The 19,955-nt window shown below is 45.9% G+C and overlaps 1 protein-coding gene across 9 annotated transcripts in view; it reads right to left on the reverse strand.

Moving 5' to 3' along the window:
- Positions 1-19,955, reverse strand: part of PPP2R2D (protein phosphatase 2 regulatory subunit Bdelta) — a 52,427-nt gene that overhangs the window by 23,283 nt on the left and 9,189 nt on the right. The window contains exon 1 of one of the 9 annotated variants that reach the window (XM_033209322.1): positions 5,605-5,897. The exons of the other annotated variants lie outside the window; for them this stretch is intronic. The gene's annotated coding sequence lies outside the window, so the exon portion shown is untranslated. Of the gene's footprint in view, positions 1-5,604; positions 5,898-19,955 lie in introns of those variants that run through there. 9 annotated transcript variants of the gene reach the window in all.

A 19,955-nucleotide genomic window follows, 5' to 3' on the forward strand; every position in this document is an offset into this window, starting at 1 on the left:
GCACCAACTCAAGGGCTCACCCAGGGCTCATGGTACCTTTAAAGTAGGAAGTAAAAAACCACTAAATGGCTATTGTAAACAACCTACTTACTAATATATGGGCCCTAAAGTTGAAGTAACTCGAAGAGCTCCCCCTAAAAGTGGCTCTACTAGAATGCAAGTCTGAAAGGTCTGCAAAGGCGTTTTAATCGTGTTAGTGAAGGATTTCCACCAACATCTACACAGCGAGCTCCTGCGGCTGGCACTGTTCACCGGCTTCACATGGGAATCCCTGGCCTGGGATTTCTTTCTTTTTAAAAACCTTCAGACTTTGGAAGAAGGATTAGGTTGCTTCTTAGAAGTGTCACTATTAAATTACTGAAAATAACCTACTTGCTTAAATGAGACTAAAATACTATGTATCGGATTAAAAAGGTCAACATCTATGTCATTTATACCCAGAGGGTGTATAAAATTACATAATTAATGGTATTCTAGCTCTGTCAGTGATTTTCAAACTTAATTAAAATGGACTGAGTCTTTTAAAAGAGAAACTCCTGTAACTGTCGGTGCTGAGAAATTTCATTAAGCTACGCAAACATGCGTGAACCTAAAGTTAGAAATACTGCAGCGCTTAATCTCTAAACCCAAACTAAATACACAAAATTACAAAACCAACATTTAAATTATCAATATCAAATTAACCTGACAGAGATAGTTTTTAATAACCAGACTGATGCTGAAAGCATAAATATGGTATTAAAGGCACCAAGTTACGTTTTGGTTTTTTTTTTTTGAGACAGGCAGTGCAGTGGCTCGATCTTGGCTCATCGCAACCTCCATCTCCAGGGTACACGTGATTCTCATGTATCAGCCTCCTGAGTCACTAGGACTACTCGTGTGTGCCACCACACCCAGCTAATTTTTTTATTTTTAGTAGAGACGGGGTTTTGCCATGTTGACCAGACTTGGCTCCAATTCCTGGCCTCACGTCATCGGCCCGCCTCAGTCTCAAGTGATCAACTTGCCTCAGTGTCCCAAAGTTGAGTTAGGTATTTTAAAACTACCATAAACTTCACCATGGCTGCATTCTGCCTCCATTTCCCTGCTGGGGTAGGGGTAGCTTCTGCCCACAATACAGCCTGGCACCTCCTGGCAGTCCCGGGGAGGCATCGGGTCTCTTCTCAGCCAGATGGGCTCCACTGCGATGTCACAATGCACCTGCCGTGGCACTGCATTCCTCACCCAACATCCGGGTCACATCAAATCCGCAAGGTGTCGGCAGCCACCCCGAGTCCTCTCAGACTCCCCCTCCGCCAAACACGGTGGGCCACGTGTGTGTGTTCATCTCCTTTACCCTCCCACCCCCGCCCAGGTGTCAGAAGAAAGCAGAAAAAGCATCTATGTGAACAGCTTCAACAAACGTGGGGACAGCAAGGGGCTGGCAGAAAGATGCAGAAAGTCTTTCCGCAGCTGCTTTCCCCAGGTCGACCCCCATTCACCGACAGGTGGGAGCACACAGCTACTCCAGTTTCTTGTTCCTCAGACACTGGCTACCAGCCACTGTCCCCAGGGTGCCCTCCGAAATACTCCAGCCCAGGGGAAAGGGCCTCAGTATTTGAACATTGGGGTTTCACAAGGACATGGCCAACCACAGTGAAGCCGCCAGCTGAAAAGCTCACGCCCACAGCAACAGCAGCCTCTCTCCACTCAGAAATAGAACCAACAGCCACGACCTGCAGAGCCTCAAGAAGTCACCAAAACAAAGATGGGTGGAGCCGGACACAGTGGCTCATGCCTGTAATCCCAGCACTCTGGGAGGCTGAGGTGGGTGGATCACCTGAGGTCAGGAGTTCAAGACCAGCCTGGCCAACATTGCAAAGCCCCATCTCTAACCACTGTATTCCAGCCTGGGTAACAGAGCGAGATTCCATCTCAGTAAAAGATAACAAAAAACAAAAACAAGGATGGAATCTGAACAAAGAGAGATGGGAAAGCCCAATTCATGTTCTGGGGAGCTGTTAACTACTACCAGACATTGCAGTTCCAGTGCTTGGCTGAGTGCTTACTAGGAGCCAGGTGCTATTCTAACCACATGTGAGCCCTGCACTAACCTAATCAGGCCTGCTAGGAGCCCCAGGAAGCAGGGCTATCATCAACCCCGCCTGACAGAGAGGAGGGATGCTGGATGTGGGACCCTAGGCGTCCGAGATGGCAAACCCCTGCTGGTGAGTGGGGGAGAACACCTGGGCTGGTCTCAGCCAGGACACCCAGCGGGGCCCCCAGGAAAGGAAGAATATGCTTGAGAAGGAAATGGGAGGAAAAAGTGCCATGTGAAATCCAAAGGGCAACAGTAATAACAAAAACCTTCAGATCTCCTCCAAAGGGTAGAGCAGAAAGAAAAGAGATGGACAACATGAAGGATAAGACAACCAGAGGATCCGTTTCGGTGGCCCACCTCCCAGCGGATGAGTTCTAGAAACACAACAGAGAAAGCAAGGGAGAAGCATCCAAGGCCCCGTTCCCAGGCTCAGAAACCCGGCATGGTTGACAGCAGACCCAGGCCATGCGCATCTCAACACCAGGGACAAACAGGAGATTCTAAAAATTTCCAGAGCAAATGAACAGGTCACATAGAGAGGGAGTCAGATGGCATGACACAGGTTGCAGGAAATATGGGTGGTTTGCAACCACCCTCAAAATTCTGGGAGAAGACAATTTTCAACCCAAAATGCTAGACCTAGTCAAGTTTTCGATCAAATCTGAAGGAGGAATAAAAATGTTTTTGAATACGCAAAGAGCCAAAACAAACAAACATGTTCTCAGGAAACTGCTGCGAGAGCCAATTTGGCAAAATGAGAGAAAAAGCCAAGAGAAAGATCAGGGATCTGACTTCCAAAAAATGGTGAGGAGAATCTCAGGACATGAGCCAGGCGGCCAGCAGGCCTCAGAGTGGCCGTCCAGGTGCAGGATACTGGTCTGGGGACAAGAAGAGCTGAGAGCTGATCTGATGTGTTGGTATTTGATAGACCTGTTGAAGTGTTTGCTAACAAAACAAACAAAAACAAAAAACAAACAAAGCACTAAAGACACAGATAACTAAGCATATGAGAAAATCAGGCAATCATTAGCTCTAGAAAAGTGAAAACTTGTATGAAAAAGAAAAGGCATAGTTCAATAATACACAATATTTACCTGTTAACAAAATACTATGTAACAAAAACTTGCAATAGATTTCTTTCAACCTCTTTATTTGCGGGGAGTGGGGGCACACGTGGGCTGAAGATAGTATCAGTGAAAAGCGGAATCGTCAGTTGCCACACAGGAGGTTGGCACTTACAGTTCAAAATCATGGAATGAAAAGTGAGCAGTCCCAGCACGGGAGACAGAACCAGGGCAGCCTCACGTGGCAGGAGAGGAAGGGCAAGTGACGAGGAGGTCCCAGGTTTAAAGGCCATTTGGGTGCCATGAGGAAGCAGACTAGGAGCTGTGGATGGGGAAGGGGAAGTGGAGTCAGTGGGATCTGTAAAAGATGGCCTAGAAGTCACAACCACATGCCCCAGGGAGAGTCGGCCGCTGGTGGCCGGGAGGGAGGCGCAGAGCACAGCTGGGAGCTGCTGTGAGAATGGAGAGGGCAGGTGTGGGGGGGCAGAGCACAGCCCCTCAGGCTGCAGTTTCCATGAGGCATGAGGGAGGGTCATCCGCTAGGAGTGAAAGAGAGGGGACATGGGTGATGTCGGGAGCCTACGGCGGAAGTCCCCTCAGAAGAGAGAAGAGTGACGAGTCTTGAGAAATGCAGACCTGCCTCGCAGTATCCACGCCCACTTCAGACCTGAGGCCAGCAGCTTATCTTTTCAAGCTGATCCTACATCTGAGTGGCTCTAAACCAAGCACTGTGTGGGCGGCCTCAAAACCACACAAAGCCCGTCTCCACACGGCTTACACTTCAGTGAATCAAACACTAAGGGCAATACAAGACCATCAGGTACCGTTCCCACGACGGCATTTCCAGCCTGCCCAGTGGCTGGGAGGAGGCAGAGGCTCAGAGGATCAGGAGGGGGAGCCTGAGCAGGGCAGGGACACCCGAGTCTGAGCCCCAGGGGAGACGATGGCATGGAGGAAGCCGGTGTGCGGAGCAGTCACTCCGCTGGAAGCACAGGAGACAGGAATCCAAGGGGTGCCTGAAATCAAGATTTCCAAGGCAGTGCAGGGGGCAATGACAAGACTGTCTGAGGTCATCAGCCTTCAGGAGATCCAGGAACTGCATCCGGAGAGGAACACCATGAAGGCAGACAAACAACTCCAGGGAGAGTTCTGGGGTTGAGGACAGAGGCGCCTGTCGTACTGTTATTCTACCTTTCTTTTCTATGTACACCATTTCTAATTACCTCCTTTAACTGGTCTGTCAAATATGAATGCACCAGATCAGCTCTCAGATCTTCTTGTCCCCAGAGACTATGTCTCCTGACCCGTCTCCCCTGCCTGGATGGCCGTTTGGAAGCCTGCTGGCTGCATGGCTCACGTCCTGAGACTTTTCCTAATAGTTTTTGAAAACTCACTAGGTTTTTCAAAACAAAATAAAAATGTGACTATTTCACTTCTCTACTTCTCTGGATCTTCACTTCCGCCAGCCTCCACCCACGGCACCCACCACCTCTGCTGGAGGGTTGCTGCAGCCTTCAAGGGGTTCCCCCATTTCCTCTCCTGAGCCTCAGAGCCCAATGTCCAGAAAGCAGCGGGAGGAAGCTCTTGAAAAGCATAAAGATAACATTACCAGCCTGAAAACACCCTGTCAATACCCAAATACCACAATCAGTCTATTACCAGAAAAGATACAGTCCTTAAAACGCATCACCTAAAATTACTGTCACTGTCAAAACAAAAGGGATCCATGACAGACACGACATGAAAGTTTCCCGCAGGTCCATTGTGCTTCCCTTCTTCGGCTAGTTCTGGAGTGGTCATTTAAACACACTTCCTGGCACAGAACCACAGACCAGGTACTCCTCACGAGACCACTGCCCCTTCCCGATGGTCTTCACCTGGCCACCAGGAACTGAGGTGGCCTAGCAGCCCAAGAGGTGGTTATAAGGAAAACCAGTGCCCTACTGGAGGCACCAGCAAATCGGACCCCCAGTAAATACCCAGCCACACCAGGAGCACATTGCCAGGACGCCAGGCCCGCCCGCACTCCCTCCCTCCGGGGGCAGAGGAACTGGTGTCCACCTTCCCCAGCTGTCAGGGAAGGGCGAGTACAAGCCACCCTGCAATGTCACACTCTCATACACCGGCTGAAATGAGACTGACCTTTAAAGATATCCACGGCAGCTCTTGCAGACCGCTCCTGGAGCACACGGGTACAGCAACTCTGAAAACCATTGGGCAATATCCACTAAGGCGAAACATGCATATCTGGTGACCCAGAAACTCCACTCCAGACACACAGCCACCAGAATTACACATGTGCATCACTGAACCACTTACGAGAATGTTCACAAAAGAATCAACTTGAATGTCCGTCAGCAGTAGAAAAGATGCATAAACTGTGGCATATTCATACAACGGAACACCACGCAGCAATGAAAATAATCAAATGACCACCACCTAACACCACAGGTTACTTACAGAAAGCTGAACACTGCGGAGGACTTAGGGTGCAATTCCACTTATACCACGTTCAAGAACGGGTGTCCGATGCGCAATGCCAGCTGGGGCAGGAGCTGCCCTGGAGGGAGGGAGGGAGGGCCTGGAGTCCTGGCAATGTGCTCCTGTGCGGCTAGGTATTTACTGGGGGTCTTTGCTGGGCGACAGTCAGTACTGCATGCCTGGGATCGGTGCCTTCTGCAGGTATCCCACACTGCAGCAAACATCCCATGGACTTCAGGCACAAGCAGCTGTCCATCTTCACTCAGACTCTCACCGCCTCTGAGCTCTATGCCTCCGATCCGCGCACCCCTCTGACCCACGCACCCGCCCTCTCTGAAGGCTCCCTTCATCCTCTTGGTCTGAAATGTGCAATCCCTGACAGCAGCTTCCCCCAGGCCCTCTCCACGGGGGTCTCTGTTCTCTCACACTCGACTCCCTGGGGAGAGTTTCTCCTTCCTCCATTTGATGCTCCCAGACCACGGCTGCTCCCTCCTCAAAATGACTGTCTCACCTTTCCTCTCCCCTCAAACGTCCAGCGCCCCAGCCACTCACCCCACCCACTTCCTATTAATGAATCTGCTTATTTCATGAAAAACAGAAGAACCCAAAAGAGAACAGCCTTAATCTCCCTGTCAAAGACACCCCCTGCAATGGAAGAAGCCACTGCTTCCAGCAGAGACCACCTGGAGCAGGATGACACAAGCCGGGCAGCTCTCTGGACTCGTGGTCACCATACCCTCTCCTCCCAGTCCTTCATGAACTCGCTGTAGGGAGTGCTCTGCTTCCCTGACTCACCAACTTCACCCATTCCAACCCACCCCTACTCTGGCAACCAGTTCGTTTCCTGCCGTTACCCACCCAATCACTTCTCTCCTCTACACGCTGGGTAGAGGCAAGGTGCTGGGTGAGGCCACTTGTTTCCTGCTCTGCGGCACCTGGCAGAGCTATGCGCACACACAACAGTCAAAACACACATCCAGCCAGAAGGTTTTTGGAAATCACAACTCCTTCACATAAAACTTCTCTGAGAATTTAGTATGTATGCAGAAAGAGGAGTAGAGCTGCTCTCCAAGGATGCGGAGTTTACTGAGGCTGCCAGGCAGTGAGCTCAACACAGGGCACTCTGGATATGACAAACTGACAGACAAAGGAAGTGGGAAATAGTCTACCTTTTCTAATGTTTTGTAGAGCCGGGGTCTCACTATGTTGTCCAGGATGGTCACAAACTCCTGGGCTCAAGTGATCCTCCTGCCTCAGCCTCCCAAAGTACTGAATTACAGGCGTGAGCCACTGCGCTCACCTAGAAGTAAGACATTTTCTACAAGCAGACACAGATGCACACACATACACACGTTTCTGTGTCTTTTCAAAGAAACTCACCTAAAGGCAAAAAGTCCATTCTGTTCAAAAACCAGACAGAAACTAACAGAAGTGAATTATAAGCCTCTACCATATATTAAAAAAATTGGGCCAGGCGTGGTGGCTCAAGCCTGTAATCCCAGCACTTTGGGAGGCTGAGACGGGCGGATCACGAGGTCAGGAGATCGAGACCATTCTGGCTAATCCGGTGAAACCCCGTCTCTACTAAAAAATACAAAAAACTAGCCGGGCAAGGTGGCGGGCGCCTGTAGTCCCAGCTACTTGGGAGGCTGAGGCAGGAGAATGGCGTAAACCCGGGGGGCGGAGCTTGCAGTGAGCTGAGATCCGGCCACTGCACTCCAGCCTGGGCGACACAGTGAGACTCCGTCTCAAAAAAAAAAAAAAAAAAAAAAAAAAAAAAATTGGAAAACTATTTATGTCCGAGACCCAGTAAGATTCTAGAGACACTATAATCTAAAAGCATCCAAAATTGAGTTTATCCAAATTACTGACAGAGGCACGAGACAGCCAAACGCGCAGGCAAGTAGGGAAAGGTCCTGGGAGAATCTCTGCCCTGCCCAGGTCATTGTGCATGGGGTGGGGGAAGTCACCTAAACAACCCACATTGAAAAATCCTGTCCCTTGGCCGGGTGCGGTGGCTCAAGCCTGTAATCCCAGCACTTTGGGAGGCCGAGGCGGGCAGATCACAACGTCAGAAGATCGAGACCATCCTGGCTAACACAGTGAAACCCCGTCTCTACTAAAAAGTACAAAAAACTAGCCGGGAGAGGTGGCGGGCGCCTGTAGTCCCAGCTACTCGGGAGGCTGAGGCAGGAGAATGGTGTAAACCCAGGAGGTGGAGCTTGCAGTGAGCTGAGATCCGGCCACTGCACTCCAGCCTGGGCGACAGAGCAAGACTCCGCCTCAAAAAAAAAAAAAAAAAAAAAATCCTGTCCCTTAACACATGCCCCGTAAGGGAAATAAATCAATGTGGAGGGGCTCAGACTAAGGGCCTGTGCGCACTGAAGAACGGGGCGGAGCCACCAGGAATACTCACCTTATGCTGGGGAGGGGCCTGGCCTCTTCAACCACTGTGTGGTGGCCTGTTATTCAATTTGTGAGGGGAAAACCTGCCTGGAGAACCCCTCTCTTTTCTGAGAGCTTTCCTTTGCTTAATAAATTCTGCCCTCCTCACCCTTCAATGTGTCCGCATGCCTGATTTCTCCTGGTTGCAAGGCAAGAACCTGAATTTAGCTGACAAAAAAAAAAAAAAAAAATCCTGCATCATTATGACTAGACTGGATAAAATGTGACAAAGCAGAAAATTCTGCATATTACTTTCTAGTCACTTAGGCACTAAAAAAAAAAAGTTTGTGGCAAATTATTCTAAAATGCAGAAGTCAGAAAGAACAGCTGAAACTTAATTTCTCTGCTACAGGAACAAACAGTATTTTTGAAATATGAGAAGTATACCATATCCTAGGAATGCAAGGTTGGTTTAACATACAAAAACAAATCAACGTAACACACCATACTAACAAAATTAAAGGACAAAGTCCACATGGTCATCTCAATACATGCAGATAAAGAATTTCACAAATCCAACACCTTTCCATGATAAAAACACTCAACCAACTAAGAATAAAACGCAACTTCCTCAACTTGACAAAGAGTACCTACAAAACCACAGCTAACATCACACTTAATGATGAGTCTGAATGCTTTTCCCTTGAGAGCAGGAAGAAAACAAGGATGTTTGATTTGTTAACTTCCAGTAAACATTCTACTGGAAATTCTAGCTGGGGCAATTAGGCAAAGAAAAGAAATAAAAGGCATCCAGATTAAAAAGGAATAACATATCTCTATTCACAGCCAGCATTATACTGCATATAGGAAATCCTAAGGAATCTACAAACACAAAAGCCATCAGAGCTAATAAACAGGTTCAGCAAGGACACAGGAGGCAAGGCCAATAAAGTCAATTGCATTTCTACACCTAGCAATGAAAAATTCAGAATCAAAAGCAAGAAAACAACTCTGTTTACAATATCATCAAGAAGAATAAATACTTAGGAATAAACTTAATCAAAGAATGACAAGATTTGTACATTGAAAATTGCAAAATACTGTAGGAAAAAATCAAAGACCTGAATATACGGAAAGTTATCCTGTGTCACGATTGGAAAACTTAAGAAAATATCTCCAAACTGTTCTACAATAGTCAAGGTATTAACCCTATCAAAACCCCAGCTGCCTTTTTTTTTTTTTTTTTTTACAAAAATTGCCAAACTAGTTCTAGAATCATATGGAAGTGCAAAGGATCCAGAATAGCCAAAATGATCTTTAAAAAGAGCAGAGGTGGAAGACTGACATTTCCCGATTTCAAAACTCACCATAAAGCTATAGTAACCAAGACAGTATGGTATTGGCATGAGGACAGACATACACACCAATGGATCACAGGAAAAGAATACTATTTTAATAATGATGCCAGGACATCTAAATATCCACATGCAAAAGAAAAAAGCTGAACCCTTATTTACACCACATATAAAAATTATATATAAATATCATTATAATTCACTGCACATAAATTATATGTATATAATTATACATAAATATGGATCAAAGACCTAAATGTAAGAGCTAAAGGAATAAATCTTCACAATCTTGGATTAGACAGTGGTCTCTTACATATAATACCAAAAGCACAAACTTTTGAAATAAAAAAATAAAGTGGACATCATCAAAATTAAAAATTCTTGTGCATCTAAGGACACCATGAAGAGACTGAACACACAACTCATGGAATGGGAGAAGTTGTTTGTAAACTGTGTATCTGATAAGGGACTTGTATCCAGAATACCTGAAGAACTCTTACAACAATAAAAAGACTGGTCTGGGCATGGTGGCTAACACCTGTAATCCCACGAATTCAAGACCAGCCTGGGCAACATAGCAAGACCCAATCTCTATCAAAAATTTTTAAAAAGTTAGGCAGCTGTGGTGGTGTGTATCTGCAGCCCCAGCTACTTGGGAGGCTGAGGCAGGAGGATCGTTTGAACCCAGGCGTTACAGTGAACTATGACCGCACCACTACACTCCTACACTCTAGCCTGGGTGACACAGCAAGACCCTACCTCTAAAATAAATAAATAAAACAAAAAGACAAGCCAATTGAAAATGTAATTTTTCAAAAAAAAATACATAAAAATGTCCAAATAAGTACAGGAAATGCTCAACATCATTAATCACTAGAGAAATACATATCAAAAACACCAGATACCAGTTCACAACTATTAGGATGGCTAAAATTAGACAATAACAAGCGTAGGTGAAGATGTGAAAGAAAAACTGTTCAAACACTGACGGCTGGATTATAAAATGTTGCAGCCACTTTGGAAAACAGTTTGGTAGTTCCTCAAAAACATTAAACACAGTTGCCATATGACCAAGCTCCATTCTACAGACCCAAGAGCACAGAAAACACATGTCTAAACAAAAACATGTGCAAGAATGTCCACGGGTGCATTTGTAAGAGCCAAAAAGTCGGAAGAACCCATCAACTGATTAATGGATAAACAAAAATGGAAAACTGTTTGTCCAGGAAAGGAGGAAGGACTGACGCATCTGCAGAATACACCTCGATGGCATCAGGCTGCTGGGAAGCGGCCGGCACAGAGGGCCATGACTCCACGTATATGACATGTACAGAAGAGGCAAATTCACAGAAACAAAGTAATCAGTGGTTACCAGAGAGCGGAGCAGGGAGGGAATGGGAGGGACTGCTAGTGGGTTTCTTTGGGGGGTGATGGGAAGGTTCTAGAATTGGATAGTGCAGATGGCCATACAACTCTGAATATTCACCCACACACTTCACAAACGATGAGCTCTGCGCTCGATGAATTACAGCTCAAAAGCTGTTTTAAATAAAACTACCCCATAAAAACAAATGGATCAAGTCACTAAAAGGGCCTCACAACTTGTGAACATTCTCAAATACACTCTAAAAGTAGACTAAATTATTACAAGTTTTAAAAACAACCAACAAACAAAAATCTGCTATAAATTTGTTTTCCACAAATTACTAAATTCATTTTCCTACTTAAACCTAAAGAGACTTTGTTTTCTTTTTGGCTACTTTCCAATTTTTTTTTTAAGAAAAAGTTGACACATAACTCATTTTTGTGATGAGGAGTACTTAACATCCACTCTTTTTATTTTTCAAGAATACATCAGCATTAACAATAGTTTCTGTAAATACAGCTATCTGACTTCTCAGAAGCATATACATGAGTAAATGACATCAGAGAGAAACCGTCAATGTTTTATTATGTTTTACTGGAAAATTAGCATTTGCATCACTCTGTTATCGTAAGTCTTGTCTTGTCTAACAAATTTCAGAAGACTTCAGAATTTGGGAACCATATTAAACTACTGCCATTGAAGCCTATGAAAGGTAGGACCACTCTTTTCAAGGAAAATCTGATTTACTAAGAATATTCCAGGCTATTTCCCCCATGCCATGCTGAAAAATGAGAACATCTTTATCCAAATGGCTATCTGACTGAATATATTTAACCCTTCTCTCAAACATATTAAGCAACTTGAATTACTACTAGGCAATTTTATGCTCAATTTCATGCTTAGAAGTTCTTTTTGCAAATAAGAACTGTGTGAGCCATGGTAGACTCAGATTTACAGGCAAATCAAAAGCACTTTATAACCAATAACAGGCCAGGGGCTCTGACACGATCACCAGCATAGTCACTTTGGAAAATTAAAAATACACTCTCCCTGACTGAGCAAAACCGGGTTCCAGCCCACCTCCGCACACTGCAGCCACTGAGTTCTATTTTTTAAACTCAAATCTGACCATGTGGTTTTGAATCCTCACTGCCCTCAGGCAAGACCGAAATCCTCATCTGACTCCCTCTTCGCTTTCACACCCCATCCATCGCCCAGCCTGTTCTTCTCTCCTGTGTCAAGCCCTCCCACCCTCTCTCCCGTGTGCAGGCTCCTTCCATCCCTCATCCCTGTCCAGGCCCACCCCTCATTCACATCTGAGCTCAAGCGTTCCTTGTTCAGGGAAGCCTTTTGACTCCCAGAGCCCTCGTCTAACAGCAACAGATAACTACTTAACTGCCGAAGCCTTAGGACCCTGTGCGCTGTGAGGCAGCACCTTTACTCATGGTGCCTTCTCAAACTGCACCCGCAAAGTGAGGCTGCGGTACCCCCCTGGTCACTCCCTGCACGTCAGCAAAGCCTCTCTGGCATCTCCCCTGACAGATCTAGACATGCAACAACAAAACAACTATCTTTAAGTATTTCAGAGTCAAACTAGCAAGAAGGCAGTGACGAGTATTTCCCTTGCCTATACAGAAAAGATCATCACCCTGAGAACTGGTATCAAAAGGGGAAAAACATATCTCATATCTCAAACGTTAGGAAAGGAACCTACCCACCATCCTAGCAAAACAAAGCTACTCATGTTTCTCTCCCAATAACTTGTCTCTGAAATTCATCTTCTATTAGCATTTATGAGAAACACACACAACCCTGAGGTTCCTGTTTTATTTTTTGTAAAGACAGGGTCTTGCTATGCTGCCCAGCTGGAGTACAGTGGCGTGATCTTGGCACACTGCAACCTCCTCTGCCTCCGGGGTTCAGGCAATTCTCCTGCCTCAGCCTCCTGGGTAGCGGAGACTACAGGTATGCACCACGACGCCCAGCTAATTTTTGTATTTTTAGTAGCAACGGGGTTTCACCATGTTGGCCAGGCTGGTCTCGAACTCCTGAGCTCAGGTGATCCACCCATCTCAGCCTCCCAAAGTGCTGGGATTACAGGCCTGAGATACCATGCCCAGCAATAATTTTTAAAATAAACAAAAGTAGGTTAGAAACAAACCTCCTACTTCAAAAACTCCACATCTAATTCTGCCACAAAAAGGAATGAGACTCTGGCATATGCCACAACATGGCCACGCCTTGGAAACATCATGTGAAGTCAGTCAGATGCAAGCGGACAAACACTATGTGAATTCCACCTGCATGAGGCCCCTAGACTGGGCAAACCCAGAGACAGAAAGCAGAATGGTGGTCGCCAGGGGCTGGCGAAGGGGAGAAGGGGAGTTACTGTTCAATAGGACAAAGTTGTGTTGGTAATGATGAAGCTGTTTTGGGAATAGGTAGTGGTGACAGCTACACAACACTGCAAGTGCACTTAACACCACTGAACTGTACACTTACAAACGGCTAAAATGATAAATATTATGCCATATACATTTTATCACAATTAAAAAAAATTCCTAGACCTCAAAAAAAAAAAAAAATCCCAATCTATGCCAACCTGGGTGTCACGTTTCTCTCTGCAGGTCCAGTGAAACATGGCCCAAACCACCCCAAGTTGCTGAGATACAGACGCGAACTCCACAGAGCCCGCCTCGGGGTGGTGATGTGTGCCTCCACCACAGCCTGTCCTGTGGGGAACACGGAGGTCACCAGGGCGCATGGCCAGAGAGAGGTTCCATCTACTTTTTCAATAACCCAGCAGCAGACGTTTAATGGATTTCTATGATTACTATTTTACCTATGACGTACTGATCACTACTTCAGGGAGTATGCAGAAAGCACTATGCTGATACCTTCATAATCCAAATAGATTACGTCTTCCACTACTGAATTCTTTAATGAACAGTAAGTAAACCGAGAATGGTTAAAGAAAAAACTTTCTCATTCTCTCCATTTTAAGTGAAGATCACTATTACACACCTGAACTTAACCGGGGCTCTATAGCAGAGGAGATTAATAATTTTGGTTAATACTACTTCAAGGATTATCTAGTATTTCAGACGCCTTTAACAACTTACTGATACATCTATCTGTTACCATCAACGAAGTCAAAATCTACGAAATGTGACCTGTGACATTCAACTAGATCTCTAGGGTCTGACAAAATTGCAGGGAGCCGGAGAAGCACGGCCGTGACGGAGCTGCAATCCCCCATCAGCCTCTGTCTGATAAAAGGGCTTTTTTTTTTTTTTTTTTGAGACGGAGTCTCGCTCTGTCGCCCAGGCTGGAGTGCAGTGGCCGGATCTCAGCTCACTGCAAGCTCCGCCTCCTGAGTTTACGCCATTCTCCTGCCTCAGCCTCCCGAGTAGCTGGGACTACAGGCGCCCGCCACCGCGCCCGGCTAGTTTTTTGTATATTTTAGTAGAGACGGGGTTTCACCGTGTTAGCCAGGATGGTCTCGATCTCCTGACCTCGTGATCCGCCCGTCTCGGCCTCCCAAAGGGCTGGGATGACAGGCTTGAGCCACCGCGCCCGGCTAAAAGCGCTTTTAAAAGGCAGCCCATGGATCTATTCGGACAAACACTCAAGAGCAGGGACAGGCCATGACCTGTCTCACAGACATTGCCCCCAGTGAGGAAGGAGTGTGGGCAACGGAGCTGGGGAGTTAAAACGGAGACGTGACCGTAGCCTTCACGTCTTCAAAAACCCAGAACGATGGACCATTGTTAGGTGTGGAGTACGGGGGTGTTTATTTATATTACATATTGTGCTAATAATATATAATTATTTATTCTAAAAGCAACCTATATGTCTATCCAAATGTGAGGTGGCAGACAACAGAGCCTCCCGCACACAGGTTACTGCAAAGGACAGAAACAAAGCTGAGACGCCGCCTTCAATGCCTACGAAAGTCAGGAACTTTTACAAATGCACTGATCCATGTAAGGCACGACTCCCCCCTTTTCAATCATTATTATTAGCCGAGTTTCTGTTTTGCTTTCTTTTAAATCTAGTTATGTACTAGAGCTTTTGTAATGAATACACTTTCAGGGATACTACTTTGCCATTCTAGATTCTGGAACAGAACTATTGAAACGGAAAAAAAAAAAGTTTAAGGTATTTTCAAACACAACAAAATGGCAGCCTAAAACAGTTAAAATTCCAGAAACCGGAGCACAACAGAAGGTGGGGCGATAAGCAGTGCTGAATCATTATTAGGGGCGCACGGAGAGAAAAACCTTCCTCCTTCGAGTTGCTAGAACTCCCTCTTTACCTTTTCTTAAGGGCACTTTTCTCCTTATATCTACAAAACAATGCATTCTTAGTGTGGAACATAAAATAATACAGAAACGTGCAGAACAAAAGCCAAAGTCTCTGTTCAGTGTAGACGTGACCCCCCTTTCCCCCAGGCACCCCGATGTTGCCCCTGGATATCTGCTTTCCAGAGCAGCATTTACGACCACACTTGACTTCGGCTGGGGCCACTGTTCTTCTGCAAAAGCTGCTGTTTTTCACCCAACACAGACTGCTCTCTGAGGGGCACAGAACACTCTTCCTCCACAAAGTATGTGTCCTAACACATGTAACCGCCTCACTACTTTTAGGCATTTAGCCTTTTCAACACTGTATTGCTGCAGCGCACATCTTTCTGAAATGCTGGCCTATTTCCTGTAGGATTCCTACAAGTGGAACCTTGGGGTCCTACCCCTTGTGTTAAGTTTGAGAGACAGATGTCAAATTACCCTCCAAAAAATGAGTGTACATGCTTTCCAGAAATGACTAGGAAAAATGGAACATTATTGTTGCTCTAATTAGGATATCTTTGCTTATTTTATTTGAGGCAGGGTCTACTCTGTTCCCAGGCTGGAATGCAGTGGCATGATCACAGCTCACAGCAGCCTTAACCTACTGGGCTCAAGGGATCCTCCCCCCTTGGCCTCCCAAAGTGCTGGGATTACAGGTGTGAGGCCGGTCATATCTTTGATCATTAATGCCATTTCTATGATGATTTATGTTAACTCTTTTACTCACCACCCACTTAAAACAAATCAGCCATGAGATGTGGTTAAACATGCAGACCTATTGTTTTTTTTCACTCAAATGTTGCTAATTATCAGAGAACTGACTGCCTCTTTCGGGCAGGTGTGGTGACTCACCCAAGGACTCCTAAAAGCACTTCCTGTGTGCCCGTGCAGTGCCAGGTGCTATGCACAATGCAGAAAAGCACTTCCTGTGTGCCGGTGCAGTGCCAGGTGCTGTGCACAATGCAGAAAAGCACTTCCTGTGTGCCGGTGCAGTGCCAGGTGCTGTGCACAACGCAGAAAAGATCAGCACAGCCTGTGTCTTCACACGGCTGCATTCCTATTTTAGTTGTGGTTTTATCATCTCTGGAGATCCAGATAAAATAAGCTCAAGTATGTTTCATGTTCTGAGGTATCTAACATCATTAGCAAGACTTCTGTGACTACTCCAGGATTGCCTGTTTTCGTGGTTGCCTCTGCCTCTGAGCTCTGAACTCCTGACAGTCCACATCTGCCATGGTGGTCCCATGAGATAATAACGGAGGCCTGTAACGGAGTGAGCCCTACCACCTGGGCTTGGTAAGTGTACTCTTAAGACACTCGCATGGCAAAATGACCTAAGGACGCACGCACTGCTCAGAAAATATCCACCCCCATCATTAAGCCTTGCATGATGTATTTAAGTTCAATTCACCAATCGCCTTTTGTCCCACTCATTCCTCTTCCACCCCATTACTGACTCAAACATGGATCTCAGCTCTTTTTTCTTCATTTCCGGAGTAGCAACAGCAATAAAAAAATCTAGTCAAGGACACATGCATAATAAATTCAACTGTACTTGGAGAGGAGAGTGTGGAATTGGGGCAGAAGAATTAAAAGTCAAGGTCAATAATTTTTAAAAACTCACAAGACTAATATTCATAATATATAAAAAACTTTTACAAGCTGGGTGCGGTGGCTCACAACTGTAATCCCTGCACTTTGAGAGGCCAAGGTGGGCGGATCACTTGAGCACAGGAGTTCGAGACAGCCTGGCCAACACGGTGAAACCCCATCTCTACTAAAAATTAAAAAAAAAAAAAATTGGCCGGGCATGGTGGCATGCCTGTAATCACACCTCACGAGGCTGAGGCAGGAGAACTGTTTGAACCTGGGAGGCGGAGGTTGCAGTGAGCCAAGATCGCACCACTGCACTCTAGCCTGGCTGACGAAGCGAGATCCCATCACAAACAAACAAACAAACCAACCCACTTTTACAGACTGACTTTTTAAGTTCAGTAGAAAAATGGACAAAAGATGTGACCAAAGCAATTCACAGAACAGAAACAGTCAAGGAATGTGCATGGCCTCTAACACTGCATACCCACTCCTGGGCGTCTGCCACCCAGGAAGGGCAGAAGGATGGACGAGACTCTCCTGCACTGTCATCAGAAACACTGGACTAAATAAGTAAGGGAATACTATGCAGACATCAAAAAGGATGAAATGAGCCACATAAAAAGGCAGCCTGGTTAAAAATTTAAGTATGGGCTCTGGACTCAGAACATCTGCGTGCAAATAATGGGTATAGCACCTATTAACTCTGAGACCTTCACCAAGTAACTTCATCCTCCTGATACTTGATCATCTCATGTGTATGATGAAGGCAACACAGGAGTACTTACATCTCAAGGGGCTGTGGCCGGGGGTCAAATGAGCTCCAGCTTGGCTGAGCAGAAAGCCCGGTTCACTGTAAGATCTCCAATTATAGACTCTTAGTGAAAAAAGGCAAGTGGTGGCGGCATGCCATGGCTCATGCCTGTATTCCCAGCATTTTGGGAAGCCGAGGTGGGAGGATCACTTGAGTCCAGGAGTTCAAGACCATCCTGGGCAACACAGCAAAACCCACAGAAAAAAGCTGGGCATGGCAGTGCACACCTATAGTTCCAGCTACTCGAGAGGCTAAGCAGGGAGAGGACTGCTTGAGCCTGATCAGGCTGCAGTGAGCCTGATCGTACCACTGCACTCCAGCCTGGGTGGCAGAGAAGTAAGACCCTATTTCCAAAAAAGGAAAGGAAAGGAAAAGAAATGGCAAAAAACAGTATTGAGTAATACAGAAAATCTTATTCAACGTCTAGAAAAAGGTTCCACATTTGTGGATTAAAAAAGATTGCTGATACACAAACTAGGTTTTAGAATATAAATAAATACATAAACACATAGAAAATGATCTACAAAGATACAGTTAAGAGCAGTGGGTTCTGAGGAAGACTCCTGGACAGCAGTGGGATAAAGAGAACTTTCGTTCTGTGCTCTTGATCCAGCTGTTCTCAGCTGTTCTATCATTTGATTTTCTTTAAATAACAAACACTCTATTTTTGTATTGTGAGACAAAACCAGTACAATCTGGTAAAGATGAGAGAGGACAGTTAATCCTGAAGTCTGCCCTGTCCTTCCACTCCTACTGCTAATGGCTTGCATTCAAGCAGCAGTTCTCAAAGTGTGGTCTGTGGGCCCTTGAGGATGCAACGGTCCTCAAGAACCTCTCAGAGGGTCCATGAGGTTGAGACTATTTTCATCATAATCCTTGTACGTCATCTGCCGTTTTCACGCTGTTGTCATTTCCACGGATGAGCAAAGCCAAGGGCAGGTGGAGCTGCTGGCGGCTCAGCACGATCTGTGGCAGCAGCCCCAAGCTCTCCTTTCCACACCCTACACAGGCAGGGAAAAAGGGAAAGAAAAAGGGAAAAGGCCAGTTTTGCTTAGCTTATTCCCTGATGAACAGTTAAAACAATTCTCCACTTTATGCAATTCCAACCCTGTGATAAAATGTGCCACAAAAGAACTTTTGCTGCATCCCCAAGTACAACTGTCCCAAGAAAAAGCACACAGTACAGTTGTTTGTGTTGAAAAACAAAACACAAAATTGAGTTTCTCCCATCACATCCTCACAGCACACTTAAGACACCGGATGTGTGGGGACCTCTCCCATCAGCAAGGAAGCAATCAATTCTGCAGCTGGACACTGGCCAGGGTCCCCTGATTCCATTAGATCTTGACGCTGGGAGAAAGCATCAGATCCCACAGGTTGAGTGTTCTGTCCCACAAGACTGCCCCCCACTTCGAAAGCCAACGGCAAGCCTCACGTTGTGTTACTTGTGCTTCTGACTGACTTGCTATCAATCAGAGTGTCCACAACCCTGACTGGGCACACACATCTCAGGGAAACACTTTAATTTAGCGGTTTATTATAAAGGATACCACAAAGGACACGGAGGCAGTGCAAACGGAGGCGATGCATAGGGCAAGGGATGGGGGCTGAGACGCAGAGCTCCCATGCCCTCTCCCGGCAGGCCCCTCTACAGAAACTTCTGGAAGCTATCTTCAAACCCCGCCCATACATAGGCAAGACTTTAAATCACTGGCCACTGGTGATCAGCTTAACCTTCAGCTCCCCCGCCCCTCACCACTCCCCAAGGTTGGGGATTAGGGCTGCAAGTCCCAACCCTCTAACACTGCCTAGGTCTTTCTGGTGGCCCGACCAGGCCCCACTGTGAAGTTACCCAGGGGTTGCCAGCCCTTAGCCAACTCATTCCCAAAAGACACCACTGAAGAGCCCAGTGATTTTAGGAGGTGTGTACTAGCGAAGACCAAATACACATTCCACAGTATCACACAAACTGAACTAGCCCTTTTTTTCACGGAATGCCATTTTTATTTGAAAAAACTGACCAACTTTGGTTTATTAAGAGTTTGGTATGTGGCAGCAATTTACTTGAAAATGAACACAGTGAGCCTCTCATTTCACAGAAAATAACTAACAGTATTTGTTACCAATGATAAAATCCAAGCTTTCAACAGAAAATTAGAATTTTGGAAAACTTTTATCTACTACTGCTAATTTGACAGTTTCTCACTTTCTCTTCTGATGAGGTCAGTGGTGACATTAAAAAAATAGGATTTTCTTCAATTTTATATAACGGAATGTGTTAACATTCAGAAAAAAAAAAGAATTCCATGTAACAATACTTCCGAACGACCCCATGTGATGTTAACCAAATCATGTCCATGAGCTAAAGACCCACTCTGAGCACAAGACAGACCTCAGGTTCTGACGGAAGAGAGGACAGAAACGTCACTGACCCCACAGGGCCGGCACACTCAAGTTACCACCTGGCG

The sequence above is a fragment of the Trachypithecus francoisi genome, unplaced genomic scaffold (genome assembly GCF_009764315.1).
Source record: "Trachypithecus francoisi isolate TF-2019V2 unplaced genomic scaffold, Tfra_2.0 Lachesis_group9, whole genome shotgun sequence".
Taxonomy (NCBI): Eukaryota; Metazoa; Chordata; class Mammalia; order Primates; family Cercopithecidae; genus Trachypithecus; species Trachypithecus francoisi.